This window comes from Conger conger, chromosome 6 (assembly GCF_963514075.1).
Source record: "Conger conger chromosome 6, fConCon1.1, whole genome shotgun sequence".
In the NCBI taxonomy this organism is placed as follows: Eukaryota; Metazoa; Chordata; class Actinopteri; order Anguilliformes; family Congridae; genus Conger; species Conger conger.
Window position 1 is genome coordinate 9,764,668 of NC_083765.1, and position 27,623 is coordinate 9,792,290.

The following is a 27,623-nucleotide window of genomic DNA, read 5'->3' on the forward strand; positions in this document are numbered from 1 at the left end:
TTGAAATAATCAGCCTACAACCTACACTCAGTTACCACTTTATTAGGCATTTACATCAGTGACTGTGTGACCTCTCATTTACATCAGTGACTGTGTGACCTCTCTCATTAACGAGCTGTTTTCACCCACAACTTCCGAACTCTGGATCTTTGTTTTTTTCTTTCTCCGTTACCTCTAGAGATGTTATTGTATTGTTTTGATTTTATAAATTGTAATTTAATCCTTTGGCAGATGTTTTTCACCAAAGTGACATACGAAAGTGCATTTAAAGTACATTGGACATGTTATGAGGCCATTTATTTATACATCTTATTTTACCCAGCTTTATTTGATTTGCGGTATAATTTCACATCTTTTTTTTATTTTACAACTTACATTGTAGTACTATTTTCTTGTCTTCGATCTATCTCCACTTTCTGATGCCAGAACATCTCCGTTATAACTTCTGTATTTTCCAAGACCCTGAAATGAAGCCAGGGGTCAGCCATTAAATCTTGGCATGACGATGGCCAGTTGGTGCAGAAAGTTTCGATTAAGCAGAGACTCACTCAGGCAAAGAGAACACCGTCTTGTGGCTGGGCAGAGAGAAATAGCCCCCTGATGTTGACATGGCTAATTACCCAGGGTTGAGGGGAATTGAGGCTAATCGTATATCATAGTCTGTTTTTTTTTTTCGAGTTGGCAGTCGACTTTCGGGGCATTCCTTTACGCTCCTGCCTGGGCAGACGGCTGGGGTAGGTGTCACGGGCACCGCAAAGTTAAAAATGCATTTGTCTGGTTTCTTAATGAGGGAGAGCAGAATAAAAATGTAAATTAAAAAAAGCTAATATTCCAAAGGGCCTAATTAGAATTAGGAGCAATCTGATGGAAGGAATGGCTACAGAGGTTATTTTAGTCTGTGCACAAACGGAAAGAGCCTAATTAATGAGAGGGATGGCCTTTGGTTAGAATCCCACCGTGGACACAGGGAGTGCAGTCCCCTCGGCCCAATGTATGAATTAAAACCACAAGCCAGCCAAGAAACTATGTTTGGGGACAGGATGAGGGTAGGGTAGGGGTTGGAGGCTGGATTTAAAAGACAAATGAGATTAAACTCTACCTTGCTAGAGACATGATAAATACACTGATTACGGAAAGACCTTTAGTCAAGGAAGGGAGGGTGGACAACTTCTGAGAGCTGTTTAATAGAAAAGAGAGAGGCTGAAAATTCAAAATGGATTCCTCTCCTGGATAATTTAGTGGATTAATAGAAATGTGCTATGTCTTTATATTGGAATTAGAATGCACATTATTGAGCCTTAAGATATAGTTATTATACATATTAAATCTAAAATTGCTAACCATGAAGCAAATTGACTTTTTTCAGCATGGATAATACATTTGTTGGCATGAACATTTTTGTATTCGTATTGCAATTTGTTGCACGCATTGTAAATCGCTTTGGATTAAAAGCGTCTGCCAAATGACTAAAATCTAAAAATGTAATGCAGTTGCTGCAACGCCTAGTTTCAAAGTGTTTTGTGTGAAAATCAGTGAAAGTGACACATACTCTTCTGTTCACACAAGTGGTTCTTGAATGAGGCCCACTGTCTTGCTGTAGGATGAAGCGCATCCAATGGGTTTGGAGGAATTTGTATAAAGCTGAGCCGATAAGATGCTGAGGTATACTTCAGAATTCATTCTGCTGCTGCACAGCGACTTTGAATATGGACACTGTGTTTTTTTTTGTTTTGTTTTTTTGAGACTGACGAATGAAACACTTTTCTTTTTAATTTACCCTCCTTGCAACAGTGTTTCATTTGTGTTATTAACAAACCACACATCTATCTGTTCCCCAGTGGATCATGCGCTACCAATATTAGAAATGTGTGCAGGTTTTGCAAAACACAATTTTCAGATCTCTTACACCTTCTAAACACTTTATTGGATCTTTCTGGGAAATAGAAGAAATGCTATGTTGTTTGATCAGATTTATCGGACAAACTGATTGCAACCTGATAATTTTCTTCCTTTTTTATTGAGAGCAAGTAAACAAGCAGCAGAAAGTTTTTAAAAAATGAATAAGAAAGATTAGGGTACTAATCACCTATATTATTATTGTTATTATTATTATTATTATTATTATTATTATTATTATTATTTAATTGCACTTGGACAGTGCTTGAGGATGGTGCACCTAGCCGTACCGTACATCACTGACACCGTACTGACCAAAGTGAAGCAGTGGCTAATGAGGAATATCCTGTTGAATGAAAGCATCCCGCTGCTATATAAATGTAACAGTGAGGCCCCCGTTCTGCCACAGACTTCACAGATACCATCAGCATTCGATCTGGGCTGCAGGGTGCGTCTCTCTTTTTATTAGATTGAGCCAGTCTAGCCTATGTTTTATATTTTAGGATATTACCCCTGCTCCAAAATAACATCTGTAGTAACTGTTTTTGCAGGTTGCTTTTGCAGCTTGACATACGCATATATGCAACGCCACATTTGATCTTGAATTTGGAACAGCAATCCTCCATCAATGTCCAGACCTGGTCGCCCCAAATACCTACATGCATTTAACAGCAGTTAATGCATAATGCATGAATATGTGAACACAAGGACAGTCATTGCCGATGAGTTATTTTTAACCAGGAAGGAATTATGACATGGAACCAGTGATTAAAAATATTCTGAAAGGATCGTATCAGGAATATTGAAAAACAGTCATCAAAGTGGAAATAATTTGTTATCTGTACTGAAATAATCATTATGCATACCGAAGGTGTTTCTGCTTGTGGATACATTATTCATTAAATATTTGGAGCGCTGAATTAATGAGCGATTCCAATAAAACAATGCCAAAACAACCCTCCCACCCTCACCCTGGGTGAGAAATTAATAACTTCTAACCATTCACTCTGTATATCAGGAGGATATTTCATTTCACTGGGAGAAATAAAGATGATTACACAACCTTGAAGAGGTGTTATTGAAACCTGAGTTTTGGTTTACATGATTTGTATTTCTCCCCATAAGGAGGACGTCTTAACACTTAACTACAACCAGAAAAGACATATTTATATTCACACATTAGTTTAATGTGAAATTTAAAAAGTTCCATTGAAATGCAATGTCATTTTTTTCAAAGCCCAGACCTCAACTCCACTGAGTTGTTGTGGCAGAACCTTAAGAGAGCTGTGCTTCAGCAAATACCCTCAAACATCAATGACCTGAAGTGGCTTGTGAGGAGGAGAAGTATGCCCAAATTCTTCTGATGTCATGTAAGAGCTTCATAACTAAGCTCACACAGAAAGCGATTACTGAAGATTAGCGCTGCTGAAGGGGGCTCTACAAGCTACTGAATCATGGAGTGTACTTACTTTTGTCACAGAACTTTTGACTGAATAAATAATGACGATAGTGAAATATGTTATGTTATTTGTCACACATGGCTAGATATGCTTACTGTTAGGGCTTGGTGAGGACTAGGTGAAGGACAGCTATGTCCTAGAGTAATAGAATTGAAAAAGTGTGTACTTTCTTTTTCACATTGTATGACTGCATGCATGTGTGTTTGTGTGTGTGTTTGTGTGTGTGTGTGCATCTCTGTGTTCCCAGTACACTAATGAATCTGCTCTGATATATCCATCATGTACCCATGGGATTTGCCACATAATTGCAAGTTGTCCTATCAATTATCTTGTGCAATGTATTACTAATTTAAAGGATGTTACTAATGTCCAGATGGAGATCCATAATTATAGCTTACTTGCGATACACTGCTGCACAATGTGAAAAGTTATCTAACATATATAATAGTGCTTTTTTCCATTTAGATAAATCTGCTCATATGTTAATGGGCCAACTTTTCAAGTTTTAATCTCCTTTTGAAAGAATACACCATGAAGAAGTGCTGAGTGCCCAACCAACAAATCACCTTGATTTTTCCTAGATGTAAGGTGGCATTTGGATCCCATCTACCACAGCACTAAGGCCTACCCTACTAATGAGACAGTCATCAGAGAGACTACCGCCCTGGTCAAAGAGGAGATGACAGAGCAATGCATTTGCTAATATCAGATCAATGACTGGCTGGCATGCCAGCTATGACCTTCAGCAGTACCGCCGTGGTTTTTTTGCCCACGTATTCGCTCCAGAGAAGCTGTGTGCCTCTTGACAGGAGTGAAGAACGAGTCTCCTGCTTGGCTTTAGACAAGATTTATTTCTTGATAAACTCGGAAGGACTCATTTTTTCCCCACACACGGCCAGGAACATCTGAAAGTGTAATTTTGTAGGCGTAAAGAGACAAAAACAATAAGGCTTTCTCTGACTTGTCCTTGTGCCCTTTAGAGTTTTTGTCCCCAGTACATTTATCCCCCCCTCCTCTCCCATGTTGCTTGTGGGTCTTTTGTGGTAATAACCCACTGCTCAAGGTCGCGGCGAATAACCACAGTTTACAGTGCAATGCCGGGTTCTACTGTAAGACCACATTACCAACAAAGTGATTTACGGATAGGTCAGCAGGATATGCTTCATGAAATATTTCTGGTGTGAAATGAGATGACATTAAAACCGTATTGCCATTCATTCCCATTAAACTGCATGCATTTAGGCAGCCTGTTTCCAACTGGAGTTGCTCATTCATAGATTAGTGGGCTGTCCGATCTAATAATTATGTAAACTAACTATTAAACTGCGAGTTAAATCAGCCACCATATACGGTAGAATAAGCCATGGTATTTTTAGAAGGAAAATCATCTGTGTTCCAGGCACACTATGCAGCTGCATCTCTGCAAGATGTGAGATGTTCCATTTCCTTTTTTACCTTTTATTACAAAGTTACACGGGCAAGTTGCTTAAGATAAGACATACTACATACTCTCAGTGACTAGTTTATTAGGTGGATCTGTGCACCAGTTTGTTAATGCAAATATATAATCAGCCATTCATGGAGCAGCAACTACATGCATACCAGCTTGCAGACATGGTCAAGAGGTTCAGCTGCTTTTCAGACCAAATGTCACAATGTGATCTAAGTGACTTTGACAATGGAATGACTGTTGGTGCCGGACTGGATGGTTTGAGTATGTCAAAAACTGCTGATCTCCCATTTGCATGCACAACAATCAGTACAGTTTTCAGAGAATGGTACGGAAAACAAAAAACATCCAGTGAGCAGCAGTTCTGCAGGCAAAAAGGCCGTAATAAGAGAGGTCAAAAGACTGGTCAAAGCTGACAGGAAGGTGACAGTAACGCAAATAACCGCACATTACAACAGTGGTATGCAGGAGAGCATTTCTGAACATACAACGCATCATAACTCTAAGTGGACAGGCTACAGCAGCAGAAGACCAATACGTCTAAAAAATAAGTCTAATAAATACCTAATGAAGTGCTCAATGAGTGTATACTGTATGTCTACAGTATTCATGGGTGTACTACTGTATTTAGCATATACTACTGCAATTGAAAATACCTAAAAGTCTATATCCATATGTACTGTATAGTTTGATTAAAATTCCATTTTAGGCTACTCTGCTGATTGTTGTGTCGACTAACTTTATTACAACGTGGATCCCATTTGCCTGTGAAAGGCACACTTAAGCTAATGCACGAAGAGGACATGCACTTTTAAGGTGGCGCAACATACATTTTTGTCCTTTTTTCACTTGTGCAAGGCTCAGCGGCTAAATGTCGGCTCATTTGGTTCAATGTTATTCCAGTCAAGCGGACCCATGGCACTTACATCTATCAGGAAGGTACGACTAAAGCTGTTTATTAAAGCACTGCATTATACATATTAGACATTTATTTTTTCCCCCCGACTGTATGAGGTCGTCTTACCTTTGACATTGATGGAGCAGTGTCGTCTCGTTCTTTACGACACCCTAATAGACCCCGGGCCTGATCTTAATTGATAGGGTTGCAGCTCATCTGCTAAAAGCCCCCTATATTTATCTGCTAGATGTGTACACTCGCACTAAGAGCGATTGCTTTCCTCTTCCCGACCTTGGGAGGACTCTGGGATCCCGTTAAAGGGTAGTGAGCATCATCGCAATGCCTCAAAGACACTTTGTATCATTTCCAGTGACAGTCCAATGTGCTGGAGTGTAGCGTAGAGTAAGGAGGGAGACGCAGGAAGAGAACGTGTGAGAAAAAAACGTGTAGAGAATGTGTGGAGAATGAGACACCAGGTCGATTTAGTATTCTGTACATTTCAATACAGTTTGATTGAGGAGGGACATAGCTATCCTCACAGGATTGTATCTTGCATGTGCAATGCTGTAACTACCTTCGTAGAGCTAATAACATGTGTGTTGTCTTTGTTAAAACTCCATTAGCTTGGAATAAAAGTGAAATCATTTCACCAGGAATTGTGGCTAAGTCAGTGGTGCACAGCAATGGTCGAACCATTTCAGGATTTTGAGGCAACTCATGTTCTTAATTAGCTCAATCATACTGTATCTTGGTCATTTGTATCAGCAGCAGCTGCAGGTGTATCCTAAAGATTTCACTGTCATTCAGTAGAGGAGTGAATCAGTGTAATCTATACAGCTGTCAGAAAACTAAAATGAAAATAATTAGTTGGAACAAAAATCAGCACGTAGAATGGCCCTCCAGGACCGGAGTTGTGCACCCCAGGGTTCGGTAGTGAAGAACACAAATACTATACAAACTATGCTTCCCAATGGATCCATGAGAGAGAACATCAATTTTAATCGTGATATCTGTGGGTTATGTCATGCAGAGCTTTGATTCTCAGTTTTCTGAATGTTTTGTGCGCTTTTATGTAATACCCATAATAGTATGCATGACTATAAAGCAAATTACATTATGAGTTATTTAGACCCTTTAAACCTTGCAAATGATAAATTAAGAAGCTCATATTTCCCGTTTAATCCACTTGTCTGTATTGGTTTGTAGAGACGGGGGGTTGTGTGTGGGGGTGGTTTCCACCCTGCAGTATAATGGCATAGATGCAAACGTTGGCTTGCATTCAAGCAAGAGTTTTGTTTCTGTAAGTTTTTTTTTAAAGGCAAGTGCTACTTTTATATTTACTTTGTACATGTTGGTAATTGCTCAAACTCACCAAACTGGTGTGGAGAGAAACAGTGGCACTTGTGTTTAGTCGGGTACAGAAGTCGATTGAACGCAGGCCTAACACTTGCATTTAATTATGAATCAGAGATAAGGGCAATATAGTGATTGAATGGAGGCCACTGCTTCACCTGCAGAGTTTTCATTGGTCTGTCACTGTCATTAACCACTTTCCGGGGTTTGCCTGCGGCTTCCCTAATTGACTTGGCTGTAACAGGGCTACTCATGTACCATCCTTAAATGGCTATTCAGTTGAATTAGCTCTCACTGCCAGCCTCCAGCTCCCTTTTCCTTTTCGAGAGTGTGTGGCTTTAGTGAATCCATTAGCTCTGCGCAGGTTTTTTTCATGCACCCCACCAATTGCTTTCATTGTGAAACCCTAGAAATTAATCTAATAACTGCATGAGATTCACTGTGATCATAGTTTGTAGTTATTTTCCAAAGCTAGCACAACTAATCAGATAAATTAATATAATGTAATGTTAGAACACGTGTGTGTGTGTATGTGTGTTTGTGTGAGTGTGTGCATGCCTACCTGCATGTGTGTGAGTGTGTGTGTGGGTGTGTCCTGGATAAACTGAACTCACTTGTTACAGAGGTTGCATTTATGATCTGAAATATATATTATCTTTGATCCAAGTTGAATATCTCTTAACACTGTGCCATGAGCCATTAGTGTTTTCCCTTGAACTATGAAATTGTCAATGCACTGTTTTTCCCGGGCAGAGAAATCTCCCCCCACGTCTTTGGGCCTAAAACCTCTTCCTAAACTCATGCTTCTGATGTTTAATTAGACGACAAAGCAAACTGCTGGGGTCTTGTTTTAATGGCTTTGATCCAAGTCAATAATTTTGAGTCATCATTTCTGCCCCGATCGTTAGGAGTGCTAGAGGTGTGGGAAATAGCTCTGGGTGGCAGATTTGTGTGTGCATGTGTGTGTGTGCACATGTGTGTGTGTGTGTGTGTGTGTGTGTGTGTGTGTGTGTGCGTGTGACTTTTCCCAACCTGTGATGTAGCTATTTCTTTGTCACTCACTTTTCCAGGAAATAACAATAAAATGACATTAAAAATAGGCCGCTGTTTGACAGGAGTTTGTTTTCTCTCCTGCCGCAGAGATTACATTTATTCCCCTCCGTGCGGAAACATGCGTTTTGACACTCCCCAGAGGGACGGAGACTTTTCCACATTGCAGGCGGTAAACGACATAAACTGCCGGGGGTGGTTTATGGTACACAGTGTGCATTGTTTGCGTGAGAGGACTGCCAGGGCACCCCTCATTACTCAGAGTCAAACCCACATTTAAAAGCTGGGTGTTCTCACCTATTAATGATGGCTGCTGCCATTTCACATTTCCTGTGAAAGACTGCCGGAATGGCAAGGTCACAGGGAATGCCGAACGCTTTTCCCGCCACAATTCTGGGGGGTATTTCATGGAGCAGGATTACTGAGTTAGCTGGATGACTGCACTGAGTAACACACAGAACAAACAGCTCTTTTCCATGTTCATGTTCGAGACTCGGGAGGGTTCTGGGTTTTACTCAGTAACCCTGCTTTTTGAAACAGGGCTCTGGTGTAAATGTCACCAACTTAGGTATGGTTGACAAGCTCCCAACAGTGACCTCTACTGGCTGGATGGATGCAAGCCACCATGGGATGGCTGTAGCATGGCAAGAACAGATCACCAGGTCATGGAGGTCAGTTTGAGGGTCAGTTTCAGTCAGGTTGCCCCACACCAGCCACCTCAGTGGCTCCTGTCAATAAAAATGACATCACCAAGGCCCGTTTATTTAGCTGGTGGCCTCTCAGGTGGAGCAGCCCAAGATTTTCCACACAAGCAAGGATACTAGAAAAAGTATAAAATACGATATGTTCTAAATATGTTCATACAATAGTACACAAGATGATTGTTATCAAATGCTTGCATTGAAACATTGAAAAATTTGACCTATTTTAAATTGGAATCAGACTGCAGGATTATGACTGCACCTGGTCATGATGAAAAGGTTGTTGTTCCCCCAAGCCCCACCCCCCCACCCCAAAGTGAAAGAAGAGAACTGGGAAAAACAATGGGATCTCAGGGTAGAGATGGGGAGGAGGAGGCAGATGCTGGAAATAGCTGACACAGGGGGGTTGAAAAATAGTGAAAATAAAGTTAGCTTGGTTATCTGATAGATAACTACAAGGTATAAGTGGAGTAGTCGCGTAAGCACTATATCATTTTGAAAGCATTGATTAATACTGTTTCATGAGTATAATAACTGGAATTAAAATTAGGACCAGGGTCCTCTGGAAGCCTGAATATTCATGAGCGCGGAATGTCATTATATTGTGCTTATGGAGATATTATGTAGGTTGCCTAAGACTTAAGGTAGAATTTAGTTTCACAGCCTTGGCACGGTTTTGTGTAAGAAATTACATAAAAGTGTTACATAATTTACATTCTAAGATATTTAGGGATGTTCCGATCTGTCGGCCACCGATATAAATCGGCCGATTTTCACTCCAAATGACTCGATCATTGGATGCCAAATTAGCCAAGATCTTTTACGAGTGAGCTGCCCCATTTAAGTGGTATGAAAGTCAAGTATCATATTACATTGTTCTGAATGGTAGGCATACAATGAATATAACAACGCGAACTCTCTCCATGGCAGCAATGGAAAACTCACGCAAAGATCTTAATTAAGACCATGACTCTTTAACAACAACAACAGCACACATTATAACACTAAATAATTATTACTAACGTCCTGCCTACATTCCAATATGTAAACAACATAAAATCAGAAGCAAGATTAGCCACATGCCTCGTTGCAATTTCGTCTCCGGTTTGGCAGTTTTTTTTGGCAATTTGCAATACATATAAAAAAGAAATCTCACTTGGAGGACATTCAGCAAAAAATTCAGAATATGTTCAGAATATGAAAAGCTCAGTTCCACAGCTAAAACATCAGATTAACCCAACCCAAGATTACACAGCCAACGTTTTTTAAAAGCATCAAGCCTTACCGTAACAATAGCAAAGAAACAAAAAATCAAGGAATTAATTAGGCTTAATCATCAACCACAATCAGTCGTGCTTGATAAGGGTTTCAAACGGCTTTTAGCACATTTGGAGCAGTGGTAAAATCGACCAGGATGCAGGTAGCTCACTGAAGTTGCTTTGCCCAAGTTATAGCATACAGTTTACATCAACATTGACAGCCTTTTAAAAGCAACGTAACTACCATCAGTTTCACGTCGGATATTTGGAGTTTGAGTGTGTCACCGATGTCAATACTGAGCCTGACAGCACAGTGGGTCAACAGACACATTGAACTGAAGCATGCGGTTCTCCGCTCCCAAGAATTTTCAGGCTCGCACACGGCTGTGGCTTTGGAAACTGCATTCAACAATATGTTCCAAGCCTGGAGCATCCCGAAAGAGAGAGTGCATGTAATGCTTGAGGATAATGCCAGAAATATGGCAAAGGGCATGAAAGATGCTGACCTACCAAGCTTACCCTGCATGGCTCACAGCCTCCAACTTCTGGTTAAAGAGAGACTGCTGTCACAGCGTGCCATCCGTGACACACTGGCTACAGGGAGACGGATTGTATGCCACTTTAAACATTCCCCTTTGCCTTATTCGCGACTTCAAGACATCCAGAAACAGCTCGCTCAACCTATGCATAGATTACAACAAGACGTAGAAACGAATACGAACAAAAACGTGTGTTGCTGACCTATGCAGCAGAATACGATTTGCCATGCACCTACACCACCAGCCAGTGGAAACTGATGGAAAGTATACCATTTGAGGAGCTTATACAAGACATCAGTTCATCAACAGCCTGGGCATCTGATGTTTTCCAGCTAGCACGGCACTGAGGCGTCTGCTGGAGGAAAGTGCTGACACTGACCAGGGTGTGAAGACGGCCAAAGAAACACTGCTGGAAGCTGCCAGAAAGAGATTCAGCATGAATCTGTGCATCCCTATGTCCTAGCTACAGTCCCGGAGAGTAATATAGGCTATAGCCTAACAAATAATAATAATAATAATAATAATAATAATAGGCTAAGTAATAGCCTATGGTCTTTTCTTCTGCTGACATCCGGATAATTAAATTAATGCATGGCCACAAGTTTAACGTGCATCCATTTGTCATTTGCATTAATCATTTTAAGGAAGAAACAATTATACACTTATAAAGAGTCAGCCTGATTTTTTTTGGCAATATAAATGTCAGGCTACTCTTTGATTTTCTAATTGAAAGGTACAAGGTGGCCTGTAGTGTAGTGGTTACCGTATGTGACTGGGACACGCAAGGTTGGTGCCGTTGGGCCCTTGAGCAAGGCCCTTAACCCTACATTGTTCCAGGGGAGGATTGTCTCCTGCTTAGTCTAATCAACTATACATTGCCCTGGTTAAGAGCATCTGGCAAATGCCATTGATGTAATGTAATGTAATGTAAAAAGGACTGGTACTTGGCAGACGATCGCAAAACCCATGCACGCACATTGCTTCCCAGTGTCCTGGCCACAAAAGTAGGTTCCGACCCACAGACAGACGAAGAAGAGAATCAGTGACCGGTGTCAGCCCAAAAATCCAGATCGGAGCATCCTTAAAGATATTACTAGTTCACCATTATTCAATGTTTTGCTGACGTCAACAAAAAATGTTGCCTGAGAATCAAAAACATCTGCACACACACACACGTGTGTTTCTATGCAAGTTGATGTGTTCTTCAAAGCCAAGGAAAGGACTTTGTGGTCATTCTGATCATGTAATCCTGAGCCTCTGAGCAATAAAAGTAAATAAAAATAAAATAAACTCCGTTTAGGTTAGTTAGAGGTGAGCAGACATTCACTCACTGTAAGAGACAGACATGTAAGTGACCACACATTCCTTTCTCTTCCCATAAGCACCAATCATGTGAGTGACCACACATTTGATTCTGACAATGAGAGACTCTCTTGCGAGTGACCGCACGTTTCAACACCGGTTGTGTGACTGACCACAATATATTATCTGACCAAGAGGAGCAGTTCTGTGAGTGACCGCATTTCATTCTCTGAGTGAGAAAGACGATGGTGTGACTGACCACATGCCTGAGGCATTGGCTGTAAAAAGGTGGTCTTACAACTAACCACATTTGATTCCCAGTGTGGGCATTGACAGGTGAGTGACCGCAGATTAAAATGGTCGCCTGTGTGATTCTCTGGCCATGGCGGCCGGTCACGTCAGTCCGCACTGACCCCAGGGTGCTGGTTGTATGCGCCAGGGCACATGGAGTAGATTTGGGGGTAGCCGCAGGTATGTTGGTGGAATATGGTACAGTGCTACACTGATCGGCATCCCCCTGAGACCTAAAAGAACTTCTCTCTGAGCTCTGATGTGCGGATCAATAGGATTAGACAGCCTTCACTTAGAGGTTGCTTTTCTCCTGCGGCTTACTGCCAGCCTCACAGATGTCCCAACACATATTTTTATTTATTTCAAAGACAGGTGCACCTTCTGTGAAGCTAGCTTTGTTTTATGTCTCTTTTATTTGTCCAGTTATTATATTTTCATGACTTGCCTGTATCCACCTCAAGTGCAATATGAGAAACTATGTCCTGCACAATTGCCATTTCACACACTGCAAAATACTGTCCAATTTCACTGTATTCACATTATATTTGGTATGTATGTTGGAAATAACTATAAAGACAATTATTATTGTCTGAATATTGATCAGATGGACGCTGTCACATACGAGTGATGGCATCATTGTTTAAACTGTAAGCAGCGTCTTTTTTTTTCATTCCTGCACATACTGTAAATTCCAGGTTCAATCTGGTTCAGCTGCATTAACAGGTGTGGAAAAAAAACAGAACATGTACTGTTAGTTCCACATTTCCCACCTGTTGAGATTCATTTGAATGGTGTGAGTGTGTGTGTGTGCATGCGCGCATGTATGTACGTGTGTGTGTGTCTGTGTGTGTGTGTGTGTGTGACTCCCTAGTGAGTGTGAAAATGAGTGGACCACTGCAAGGGCCAGTGGAAGGTCAGAGTCAACTCACGGCTACTCCAGGCTGCTGAAGTTAAACTCTGTATATACACAATTCAGACATGTTTACAGTGAGGGTCATGGTCAAGAGTCCAACTGAATCACTACAAATCAGTATGCAGACACAACAAACAAGAACAATCACAATGATATATCTCATTCTCATTCAATATCTCATTCAATATTAACATCTGTGTGCCTACTTATGTGCAAACCTCTGGGGCTGTAGGTACATACATTACATATAGTTTAGGCATTGCATATTCATAACATCTCTTAATCCAGTACTCTGTGATCTAACCTACTGCTATTGATTTACTGTAGGTTGCAGTGCTTTGATGAAGAAAAATCGAAATGAGACAGCACTATGCACTAATGCACAAATGGTTCTTTGAAAATTAAATTGAAAACTAAATGGATTTGATCTTTTTTAGATTTTTTGTTTCATTTTTTAAACACAATTTCATACTACAGAGTAAAACAGCAATGCTCTTATACATTTGTTCATTCATTCTTATTTTGGAACTGGTAAAATACAATGATTGCAACCATACAGAGACATACTTATGAGATACTACATACTAAAATGCATACATTGTTTTGCTGGGGGGAGGCAATCATGTAACCTTCCCACCCTGCTTTATTAATTCAACCAAATTATATTGAGAGTAGCTGCCTCTGAATTTCCAGCTCCTTTGTGTACTCTATATTGAAATCTAATGCAGTTCAGCTGTGTTTCATGTACACGTCAATAATGCTCATAAACGATATATGGATATATATATATATATATATATATTTAGTTTTTATTTTACAGACTCAGTGGACATTTGCCGCAAAATAGCATGTTTACAGAGAGACACACATTTTGGATTTAGCTGTGAAAAGTCATTTATTTTAAAGCAGGGAGCTGAGCCTATAAAGGTGCTTTTACTTCTGCCTCCCACTGAGAAGGAAAGCATATCCAAACATATTCCACAAATAGTCTGTAATGATGTGGCTAAACTGGTTGTTTTTTCTTTTGAAGGCTGACTTGCCTGCAGTAAAGGACATTGCACTCGGGGTAATTTTAGGAATCCAACTATGCCTCATGGCAGATTAAATGTTGGTTCTGTCGTGAACTTACTTGTTGATTGAATAGATAAAAAATGATTGTTTTTCAACACGTTTCCATTAGAGTATAGCTAGGGCATAGTGGGATTATCCACTTTACAAGTCCATTGTCCTGTTTCATTGCAATCATATTTTTTTTGACAACTAATGAGCTGAAGAGCAAGTCCAATGGTTTAGTGAATAACATAAAGCCAGGGAAAGTTCCTCCTGATGTTCAACCACGATGTGGAGGTGAAGAACCACGGAATGACCACCTCAGAGTATATTATTCTGCTTATACCATTGTCTTTTACCAAAGATGAAAATATAAGCAAGGTTTGTTCATATTTCTGGTCAATTCACCCTCAAAATAAACCTTTTTTTGGCTGGCACTAACTACTTTTTCCAGCATGTTGCTATGGTTACAAATATTAGTTACGTTCTGCTAAAAATAGAGAGGCTAGCCAGATGGCTAAGTCAATGTTTTAAACGTGGCTAAAATTGGTTTCTTATTTGCGACTTCTTATGTGTAATTCCCGGTCAACTTAAAATGAAATAAAATTATTATTAAATACTCTACTGAGCTGTTGGAATCGGTGAGCCAATTATGCCGCTCCACGTCAGTTGGCCAAACTCAGCCTGGGACCTGGAATCGAACTGCTGCATCTTAGCCTGTTGCACCACCAAGGCTCTCACAGTTATGTTTTTAAACCCCAAAATTATCTTGGATCGCCACACATTATACAAACATCACATAATTTAGCCAACATAGTCAGCTTCTCTATTTTTGCAGGTGATAGCCGAAAAATTAAAATATTGTAGCTAAATGTCAGTTGTCCGTTTACAAGCAACCATTTCATAACGTCACATAGCAGCTAATAACGTTAGCAATCTATTAAAACATTAGAGAGCTTACGGCTATCACTCAGATGGCATTTCACAATTTTCAAATGCAAATAGTTTTATTGCAGGCTGCATATTAATTTAGAACGGTGATTAGGCTTGACCCGGACTACCTGTCAAACGTTGGACGATTATACGAAAATAATCACCAGCTAGTATCCAATCGGAATTGAGTATTCACCAAGACTGCGGTATAACCCATTATAAAGTCTGTTTGCGCTGTCTTTTTTTCTATGCGGAATCAAATACAGCTTGGCATTCAAAGGCTATTTGCATTCATTTTGGCAGCACTCCAAGAAAGAGAAAAGGAGATAGTTGCAGGGAAAGAAGGAAATGAAGAGAGGGAAAGGGAAATAGAGTGTAAAGAGTAAAAGCTGAACCACTCTTGATTTTCTCCCTCGTTTAGTTATTGAGGATTGTTATATATATATATATATATATATATATATATAGGAGAATACCTCCAGTGTATATTTATGGTGGTAAATATTTCCTCTTTTTTTTCACTCTTTTTAAAATGTATTTATTATTGTTTATTTATCATATACAACACACACAACAACATAGTTCCCCAGAGCAGGCGGTACATTTTTACAAATCAATTCATTTCAAGTCGATTTATTCCTCTGCTCTTCTTATAATCTTGAGGCATTAGCTATGCCATGTCAAAGAAGGCAAGCTTCTCTAAATTTGAGTTGGTCTGTGAGTAAGAGCAGTTAGATTTGGGCAGTGAGCCGGAACAGCTTTAAAAACCTTGGCTGCCGAAATGGTGAACAAACTTCCACCCTGCCTCCTATCCACCCGCTTGGAAAAACTGGGATTTGGAATTCTGCCTGTGTCCCATTTGGAGGTCTGGGCTAATAATCCACCTCCCTGCCGGTGGATTCCTTTTCTCTCCCGTTCCCACAGCTTTGGGCTTTCCACACGTTTGCATCTGAAGCTCTTTGCCTCTGTCTCAGAAGGCATGCCGGTGACCACTAAGGCTGACAGAATAGGTAGAATGCTAAAGGCCAGGGGATGAGGAGAGGATGAAAAACAGAGGAACGTGCGGTGCGAAACAGATGTGAAAAGAGACGGAGGGAGAAGAAAAGGGTGAGAAAAAATGGACCTTGCGGATGGCGTGCATGCGTCGACGGGAGCTGGGAACTGGGAGTAATTCAGAGGGGATTTAAGCATTATGATTCAGTGACTGTGTGCTTTTCACTTCAAAGACCTTATTACGGAGAGGCATTAGCATTCAAGCATCATTCAGAGTTTGAGAGCAACACCTGCATTGGTAACGGGACTGAATTTTAAACGCAGGGAGCCGTGTAAGATCAAATTACGGAGCTGGCCCTCTCCCGAAACAGCGGCCTTCTCCCGCCCTTTGAATGTGTGGCGCGATTGTAATTAACACCTCTCTCAGGAGAGCCTGGCTTCACTCAGCATAAGAGATGCATGTCTGGCAAAGTATGCTGTTAGTCAGACAATTAATTGGTTTACCTGAGACTAACACCTTGTACTAAACTATTGAAGACAATGGCGAAATCAAGGTCCAGATTTATCATTCCACCGCTTCCACCAGTACGTTTCATTCATGTCCACTGGTGACCAGTTTAGCCAAGACATTGATACCTGCATTCATGGGATTTGTTGGTAATCCTTCAGTTTAGAAACAAACATCTTCTTCCTCTAAACCTCTAGTTTGATGAAATAGATTTTTATATTCTATGACAAGTATAGTAGAATCTGCAAGCGAATACTTTATTTTATTAGTGGAGCAGATTGTAGTCATAAGAAAGCCATCCAGCCATATGGCACCTTTTGTTTGTGGTAGAGGAATTATTGGCAAGGTAGTCTTTGTTATAGCAACTTTTTTTGTTGTTGTAGGAAACATTATTTTTGTCGTATTTTTATTTATTTATTTCTCGTTTTAAAGTGCTGGACTGGCTCCACTGTACCACACCTTCAGGAAACAGCATGTGCTCTTAAGTTTTCCGCTTTGCCTGTCTGAGCACTTTGAAGTTGCTGCATCCTCTGATATGCCTTGCAAGCTGTTCCCGGTTGTTCATTAGTTTTTTTTGTTGTTTGTTTGTTTTGGTCAGGCTTTACTGTTTACAGTTGATATTGTCGTGGGCTGAGCTTGTCTACCCATCCGTATTAGCCTCCAACAGTTCACAGAGACAGGGGAAATGGCCTTAGCAAAACTGCCAAATCGAAACCCGTTTGTACTTTGCTTTTTTTTTCTACTTGGGTGACACGCTGAATCCAGAAAAGAGTGTCAGAACTCTGGATGTACGCATGTCCTGTACCTGGAAAGGTTTTGAGTTCTGAGATGAAGCAGCTCTCACAGATTGAAATATCTCATGGGTTCACATAGATTCACTGTCTCTCTCACTCTCTCTTTCTTTTTACACCTAGAGTTATCAGTGTATGGTGCTGCTTGCCAGGTCATGATAGAAGATGCACAGACTCTGGGTCTCTCTGTATCATGAATTTAAGAATGTAAATGTAAAGATGGCACAGCTTGTAGATTGACGCTCTTAGGTTTTTGCTCCACATTAAATATGGTAGGGCCCTAGCCGCAAGGTAATCTAGAAGCATGTGCTAAATGCAAGGAAGTAAATTATATATAATTATAGTATATCAATACAAACAGCAGGCATTGTTTCTATGGCTGTATAAGGCTGGAGTTGACACTGGTGCCTTTGTATCTTGTATCTGGTTATAGCATGATGACCATGCTGGTTGTTTGTCTGCTGTGTTGAGACATTGAATGTATTTTGTACTTAGCTGAAGTAGGATCTGCAAGTTACAATTATATATTTTTCACATTTCCATCTCAAGACAGTTCTAAAGACAATTTCCTTCATTCCTGTGCCTCTGGCTTTATTTGTATAACATGTGTGAAATGATATACCTTTTAGGTTCAGCAAGACTGTCATTTGCAATGAGCAGAAAGGCTGGAACAGTGTACATAGCATTTAGAAAATTGCACAAGACTGTATTTTCTTTATATGATTAAAGTGAAGGCCTGGAAATAGTTAAAATAACCATAAATTATTGCAGAGGAATGTATCCACTACAAATCCATCAAATATATTTTAAAAGTAGTGTAAAAATATAATAAAACACATTTCGAGCCAGACATGAAATCTGTATAGAAAACAGCATCAGGGTTGTATGGGCGTGGTCTGGACCGCCTCATCACCCCACCTCCCTCAACTCCTCCCAGAATGCACCACCTACAAGCAAATTGTATTGGAGAAGGAGGGAGACTGGGAAAGGGATTGCTGGGTTGATAGAGGGATTAAGAGCTGAGAAATGGCAAAATGACCCACTGTACCACCATACTGTCGCATAGCTCATGCTTTAAACTCTCAACAATGAGACTAAAGTATGGAAATAAACTCCGCCCATTTAATCCCCACATAGGAATAGATGGAAATGTTTAGACCAATATACAGCAAGTCCATATTGCAATGCATTTGATGTCTCTCATTTAGTTGATGCTTAATACATGGCATAATAACCGCATACAATGTATTCCGGATAAATTCACACATTTACTTTTACAGCCATTTGAATGCTGAATTATGTATACCATTTTAGCAGACCAAAGTGTCGTTTAACCTGCATACTATCACATATTGACACAATTTATGGAACTACCTGACAAAGACACAATGTGCCTACATGTACTGTATGTAGTCTATCTATGAATTGTCAAATGTCTGTCTTTCATAGAATACATGTATTTTATATTCAGTAATAGCCTGTTCAGAACATAATCACTAGCCTATAGTTACTCTTAGCATTACTTCCCTGGCGTATTGTTTAAACCACACCTGCTTCTATTTTCTATGTTAATACAAATACAAATACTTTTATCAGGTCAAGCCATACAATCAAATACAGATACAGATAAAGATAGTGATATCTCTTCACTACATATGTGATTGAAGTTGATCTAAATGACTGTGGAAGGATTGTTGGTCCTATCAAGGGTGGTTTGAGTATATCAGAAACTGTGATATCCTGGGATTTTCATGCACACCAGCCTTTAGAGTTTATAGAGAATTGTGCGAAAAACAAAAAACATCCTCTGGGTGAAAATGCCTTGTTAATTAGAGAGGCCAGAGGAGAAAGGCCAGACTAGTTCAAGCTGACAGGAAGGCGATAGTAACTCTAACAACCACACATTAAACATTGGTATGCAGAAGAGATTATGTAGCTGCTGATAGCAGCATCAGAATTCATTCTGAAGTACAATACTGTGCAAAAGTCTTAGGCACCTGTATAACATTCTGTACAGATAAGATAATTTCAAAAATAAATAAATTCCTAAACAAACGTAGTATACCTTTTTCATTACATTTTAGTAATATGGCAGAATAGTTAAAAACTGCATGAAATCAATATTTTTTGTGACCGTAAAAACTGCATCACTTCTCTGAGAGCCAATGCTGTCCTGCAGTTCTATACGACAGTCAGCAGGGAGGTTGTTACAAGCATGTTGGAGAACTTGCCACAGTTTTTATGTAAAAAGTAGTCAAATGCGTACAGTAATATGATCCTTTTTTAAATTAAATACAAAAATGTCTCTGTTAAATTTAATCTTTTGGAAATTAATATTTGGAAATCTCAAATGCGTTCTTCTATACAAACACACACACACACAAAAAAAAAAAAAAAAAAATATATATATATATATATATATATATATATATATATATATATATAATAAAGTCTAGGGTGCCTATGACTTCTGGACAGTATTGTGTACAGAAGCATCCTATCTGATCAAGTTCAAAGGAAATGCCTCCAAACTCTTGGATGGTGCTTCATCCTACAGCAAGGCAATGATCCCAAACATGCTGCTAAAGCAACAAAGGAGTTTTTCAAATGCAAAAACTGAAAAATCTTTGACTGGCCAAGTCATTCACATGACCTGAATCCAATTGAACATGCATTTCATATGCTGAAGAGAAACCTTAAAGCAACTAGCCCCCAAAACAAGCAGGAGCTGAAGGTGGCCTATAAGATTAAACCTGCACACACAGCAGTCATATTTGGATAAGGTTAGACAGGCCAAGCCAACAGTGTTTAGAGACTCATAACCATATGCCAACTAGCTCCTCGGGTAGTCCTTAAATGTGTAATTTGTGTTCCTTTAAATACCAACAACAAATGAATGCAATTAGAGTGCCCACAGTGATGTCTGGCGATGAGGACTGAAGTACAGAAATGAAGTTTTCCTAGGTCATCTTCTGGGAATAATTTCAGGGCCCTAGCTATAAAACAGGTACATAAGGCCAGATTGAGTTCAGTAACATTATGTGTCCCCTTTACCTGCAAGCCAAACGTGGTATGACTGCACTGACCATACAGAAACCCTTCACAAAAATGGAGAATAGTCATTAAAATGGAAGTCTGCTTGATTGGGACTGCAATAAAGGAGTACTGATGTCTTATCAATGAACTGTTGTGGTAATTGTGGTTACAGTGGGTGCGCCTTTTACCTCAATGGTCAAGGTAGAATATGCATGGACAACTGAGTCATGAGTCTGTGCATGTTCTACCTTGAGTCATGTATTTTTTGATCAGCAGAAATCACGACTCTTTCAGACAGGGAAGTGGAACAGTGGAATAAATAAATTAGCTGGAAAGTTCATGTAGAATATATTGTGAATGTATTAATGGATATACTCTTAATTAGTGCCACAGGAAATCGATACACACACCAAATGGGTTGTCACTAACAAATGAGAGCAGGGACAGTCCTGGGACTCATGCTGAATAGTTTTCCTCTGGTGTGTCAGTGTGTGTGTGTGTTTCTGTGTGTGTGTGTGTGTGTGTGTGTGTGTGTGTGTGAGAGAGAGAGAGAGAGAGAGAGAGAGAGAGAGAGAGAGAGAGAGAGAGAGAGAGAGAGAGAGAGAGAGAGAGAGAGGTGCTTTATGAGACAGACCTGTCAGAATTGAAGTTATACGTACACTTGAGAATTACAGGCTTGTGGGGAATTGAGACCCCCAAGAGCTGTAGCATATAATGCTGTCCCCTCACCCCCTATATCAAAAGCCATAACTGGCTTCCGTTTACATATGTGACCAATTAGCTGCTTGGCATTTTTGTGTTCTTGCAATACGCTTTACCGGCAGCGATAAACAACAGGAATGCACACGCTGATTACATATGAAGTACACAGGATTTCCTATAATTTAGGTCCTATGGGAAACTACATCTTTGATCCTTTTTTGCTGTAGGTAAGATAGCATTCCCTGGCTGATATTGAGAGCCATACGGAGAAAGAACCAACAAATTCCCTGCCAATAAACCACATCCTGCTCAGCATTCCACGCTTCAATTCTCAATTGCTATATGTGCAAACAAGGACATTCATTTGAATGTCTGTGGCTGTATTTCTTTTCAAAATAAAGTACAGACAACTTGTAGCTATAAAACTCACAGGACTTATGCAATGTGTGTGTGTGTGCGTGCATGCGTGTGTATGTGTGTGTGTGTTATTTTAATATAATTTTGTTTATATTTTAATAAAAACTAAAAAAATATATATTTCCCACAAGGCCTTTCATAGATTATATTCCCAGGATCTGCAGCGAGTGCCATGGAGAATTACTCCATAAACAATTTTAATGTTATACAGTTAAATAAATTATTTTATTTTCTTGATGTTGTGTTGCTATTGTCATGCACCAGGAATTGGAATTATAAATGCAAGATTGAAGAAAGTCTCCATGTGTTTAACACATTTAACTCGCTGTTGCAATTGCTTGCAGCTACACCTGTGATGGTAAATTGGAGATAAAATTGCATTTCATTATGCATGCACTTTCAAAGACAGTTGAAAGTTTGTGGCGTGCATGGTTTTTGAGGGTAATTTTGCTGTCAGCTTTGGAAAATTTGAGGGGTTTTTTTGGTCCAAGAAAACTGTTTTATATGTAGATTGCCTCTGTGCATGTTGACAGAAGCCTTGTGGGATCTGATCTGTTGGGCTTGAACATGCTTGATGTGTCGTGTGAGTTTGTGAGGAGGCAAACCTCATGCTTTGATGGACTCATGGAACACATTTTCTGAGATTCGCTAGCACAACTGTTCAAGTTTGACTGAATAATCAACCGATTGATGGAATGCAGTGCCAACAAAAAATGTAATCCCTCTCCTCTCTGTCCAAAGGAGATGCTGTAACACAAGAAGGAGAAGAAGAAGAAGTTAGACTGAGCCTACCAGATGGTGAGATTGATGGGTCATTTTTTACACAATTACCTGCACTGCAAAATGAACAATAAGTGATCACATTGTCAATTCAATTCAGGTCAATTTTATTTGTATTGCGCTTTTCACAGCAGACTGTCCTAAAGACACTTTACTCAGTAACAGATGGGGAGACAAACAGGAAATATCAGCCCTAAGCCCCGAAATAGCATATGAGATAAACGACTCCGTAGTAGGAGAAAACATTGTGAACTAACATAGATATTTTATTCAGGCTAGCTGTTGGTAGCATTGTAACATCACATTGTAGGCTACAGGAATCACCTTTCTTTAAAAAATACAGCGATAGCTCATTCATGCCTGTCCAGCAGTCACTTATGCCAAAATGCTCAATTTGCAAAAATTCCGACATTGCTGTTATGTGCAGCTAGCAAAGTTACAGGGTACGTAGCCTTAGCTTAGTGGAGATGGAACAGACCTATGTTAGCCACTGTTGGGACAGCAGCAATAGGTATCAGCCAGCCACATGGTAAGATTGTGTAATATAAGTAGGCCTACTCAGAAACACAATTAATTCATTATTTTGAATGATAAAAAAAAAAATAAAAAAAAATTCAGCTTTACATAGTCTCATAGTCTACCTTTATGTATCTATTGCAGCAAATGTCTCCACTACCACGTAAATGAGCTAACATAGGGAGGTGGCCTTTCTCCTTCAGCAGATTGGGGAAGTAGGCGTGACAACCTTCTGGCTGTGGCCTCACAGCTAACCCCCATGGCAACAAAAGCACACGACTCCACATTCAACAAACATGCAAAAAATGCAGCATCTCTCCTTTACCATGGATATTGGTCTGTAGTAGTAGAAAATATACATAACTTATACAGGATAGGTGGATATTCAGATATTTCCTAAAGTTAGATAGCTTGCTAAGAATAGCTAGCTCATACACTCTCAGAAATTAAGGTACAAAAGGTGCTTAAAAAGGTAAAAATGTACCATACTGTATAGGTAACAGGCCAGCAAGATAGATGTCATCAATATGTACCTTATTTGCTTGGAAAATTCACTAATTTGTACCCAAAGAGAACATAGCTGTACTATGAGGGTACATGTGATCATTGAATACAAATGTACCTCCACTGTCTCTTCATTTTCATATATTATCTGCAGAGTGTATGAGCAGAGAGAAGTTGATTGGGTTCTTATTCTCCTGCCTTAATGTGTTACTTTGTAAAATACTGAACCAGCAGATTATCAGACCAACATGGCCAGCCAGCTGACATTATCAAACCTTTACCAGCAGCTGCTAACATTACTGACGAGCCATTTATTTAACAGTTGGCCACCAAGGCGATCTTTTATTGTTTATTAAGGCCCACACGCATATTCTTTTTAGCTTTTCATGTCATCTTCAAGCTTTTGGTTTGTGTTCCATACTGATACAAGAAAAATAATAGCAATTTTGGCCAAAGTATGCATATTTTAGTATAAAACTGATATTTTTCCCAGCTGCTCGTAAAACGATTTCCCAAGTGACATGACGTATGTTTTTGCATAACGATCTGATGACATTGTTAAATAGTAACCTCTGAGCCCATGAAATCTGGCTCTTTGATACTGAGCCAAAAACCTTTTGACAGCCTTTGAGAACCTTTCTTGATTTTCTAAATTAGTAGTTAGTTAGTTGTTAGTTATTATTAGTTAGTTATTTGCCAGTTACTGTGCTACTCGACCCCTCTTCTCTCCTTCACTGTTGTCTCTACTTAAGCTACACTTCCGTCACTGTCCATGTTAACAACTGAGAGCTGTCCACAGGAGGCAGAGAGGAAGGGGTTCGGTACTTTTCAAAATACCTAGGCCACTGCTCTCTGCGAACGTATTCTGGGCGATTTAGACACTAAAACCAGGAAGAGAACGCTGATGCATGTGGGCCTTTACCTAACACATCCACACCACTAGTTAATGCCCAGAAACATCCCAAACACTTTTGAGAATAGCAAATGCAGGTAGATAAGCATGGTATTGGGCAGAAGTGAACACAGTCACAGATTGCCAGTGCATCATAGTAATGACTGAGAATGGTTGTTTTTATAATATAATATAGTTGAAAATTATGAATAGTCTGCCTTTAAACACTGGAAACAGAGTGGTCTAACTAATTAGGTATCTAATATGGAAAAGCTAAAACAAATGCTTTCAAACAGCGATAGTATTCATAATAATCATAAAAACAGAAAGAAATAAACAAAATCACTCTTCACTTTCTTGTAAAAGGAAAGTATCCATTTGATTGCTTCCCTCCAAGATTACAAATTGTGAATCCACAACTACATCTGAATCATCCTAATCAAGTTATGCTAGGGGGAAAAATGGCAGGACAAATGCCAGCCACAATCTGGATCAAGAAATGAGCTGGTGGCTTTTTTCAGTGATACTGTATATTTTCAGCCAAGCAGTGACACAAGCAGGTGTGAAAAATGCTGTGGATCGGCAGGGCTGTGTAGTGCTGTCTCTTAACACCCTCTCTGGGACGGAATAAATGACATTCTTGGGCCGGCTTCCCTCGCTCACCCGGTGACAGGATTCTAAATATCTCATAGACACAACATTTTTCCCATGCTTCGCGAGCGTGGGGCGTCCTCTCAAACGGCGTGATAATGACACCTCTCACTCTGTGGCAGGCTCCCCGGGTCCCAGCCTGCCAATTAGCACTGTATTTTCACCTGGCTGGAACCTACAGCTAACGCAACGTCCGCAGGCTGCCTGAAACTCGGAACGGGCCTGACGATCACCTTGCCTAACCCGGAGAGGCACTGCTTCAGGGACTAGTTATTTCACAATGCGCACGGCGTAGGGTCACTCGGTATTATTAGTGTTTGTTGCGGGCGCTTTTCATTTCATTTCTTTAAATTAATGTTTTTTTCGCGAGAACGGCGTGTGTGCGTGCGAGCCTCCGTGCCTCCACAGCACTCTGGACTCCTCTTTATCCCGCTGCCAATTGACTGGGGTGCCGAGCTCCGCCTGGGAACCGTTCCAGGAAGCTTTCGGAGCCTGGTGAATATTCATCTTCATTAGGGCGTCATCACCCCGGCGCTCTCCGCCGATGATTCCTGTTAACATGGAGCAGGCGCTGGCGGGGGGAGGGAGGCCAGGTGGAGGAGACCGGGCGGGGGCTGGGGCGCCTCCACGCACACGCATCAGAGGCACGGGGGAGGGGAGGGAGGCCAGGGGTGGCTGGGGTCAAAGGTCAATGCAAAGAGGAATGGTGCTGTCTGCTTTACTGTCTGACATCAGCCTGACTGTGCGCCATCTGTAAACAACCAACAGTCATGTGAGGGTGGCTTTGAGGAGAAAGCAATAGAGGGTATAGTAAGAAAAGGACTTGGTGAGAGAGTAGTGGTCAATCTAACTGACTGTGATCAGTCATTTCGAGTGACTACACTCACAATTCCCAGCTGAATTTGGAATTTGAATATGAGTGATAAAGTCGTAATTGGACTCTGTTAGTGTGTATTTAACACTGAGATGTTTGCCGTGTAGCTGTGTAAGGGGTATCGATTACATGATTTACTAGTCTCTTCTTCTAGGCTCTTTGAAGAAAACATATCAGATTGAACACCATCCTAGGAGGTAGGCAGTAGAGATGAGTAGGGGTGGGGTTTTGGAATGGGCGGCTGAGAGTGAACAGGATGTTCAATCCCAGTGGCAGAGAATAAAGGGTTGTGAAGGGCCAGGAGAGAGTAGGGGCCAGGTCTTTTCTTTTCTCAGGTTTTTATTTGTTCTTCCTTATTGTGCACACTGCTGCAGGTTGTTAGTGCCATTTTGTTTGTAGGCCATAGAGTGTGTGCGTGCGTTGTGTTCAGAATGAGGTACGAACATACCTGTACAGTAAGTGGGGCTGGAGGCTAGTGAGGTCATAGCTGCAACACACTGGCTCGTAAGAACTGAACAAAAACAAAAAAATCCAAAATGTGAAATGTTGAGTCCAGAGACTCATCAGAAGAATGGCTTTAGCACAGGCTGTTCATTCCTCATTATTTTTCATTTGTCATGTGTCTAATGTGTGTGGCTTTTCCTGGGGGTTTCTCCTGAACCCTGAACCCATCGGGCAAGAGACTGAAGGTATTTTACCCCTGAAACTTGGCTGGGCTAAATGAGGGAAAAGAGAAAAAAGGGGAAGATGTGTCTATGTCTGAATGTGTACACAAGGGTATATACAGTGAGCACTTTATTAGATCTTCTGTAGCATATCTACTTAGAGGTTTAACGCGTTGCATCACGTGTTCAGAGATGCTCTTCTGAATACCACTGCTGTAATGTGTGGTTATTTGTGTTACTGTCACCTTCCTGTCAGCTTTGACCAGTCTGACCCTTAATCAGAATAAACCCCCACACCATTGGCTGTGGCAATTAGAACCAATTTTCAACAAATGAGCTTGTACAGCTGTACAATGTTTTCGTACAGAGTGACAGCCAGTAAACTGTATATTTTGAAAACCGAATTTAAAGACTATAAACACAGGCAGAGGGTGAGTCAATATGTCACTGAGCCTTAACCATTACCATTGTAAATCCCTTCAACGATAGTCTTGTAACTATGTTTTAACACAAAAATCTTACCTATTGTACCTTTAACAAAAGCATTTTAGTGTGTTTCGCAATGAGCAAAACTCCACAAACAGCTATTGTGGAAAAAAGTAAAATGTTGATGAAATCCAAGCCTCCATCTCTACTGCATATATTATCTGCAGAAATTTCACTAAACATCAGCTTTATATGGTGACTGATAAATTAGCTCAACAATAGACGACTGGAGTGTGGTTGGATACATGTTCACAAAATGGCTGTTTTGCAGACAGCCTGTCTTGCCACACTGAATACCAAAAAGATTGCTTGATGAGATAAAAAATCTCATATGAAACAACCAACAAGCAGTTTTTTTCTAAGTAATTTTATTTCAGTTTTGCTAAATGAACCTCAAGTGCATTTCCTCAGCTGCATGGTGTGAATTGAATCCATAGCAGGGACTGTTCTATTCTGTTCTGTTCTGTTCTGCAACTGTTCTGTTGCCAGGCATTGTCTTTGCGATACTCCTTGATAATAAGATAAATATAGTGCTTACTCAGAAGTTGCACTGAACTTTAATAACCTTTTTCAATTATGAAGTGTTAATATGAACAAAAATTACCTTACTATTCATGAAAGGCAGCATGCCTTTTGTAGAGTGGCAACAATTAAAATGTTCATGTGTTCATATTGAAAAAGTGCTGTCAGGTATAACAATATCATCTTAATTT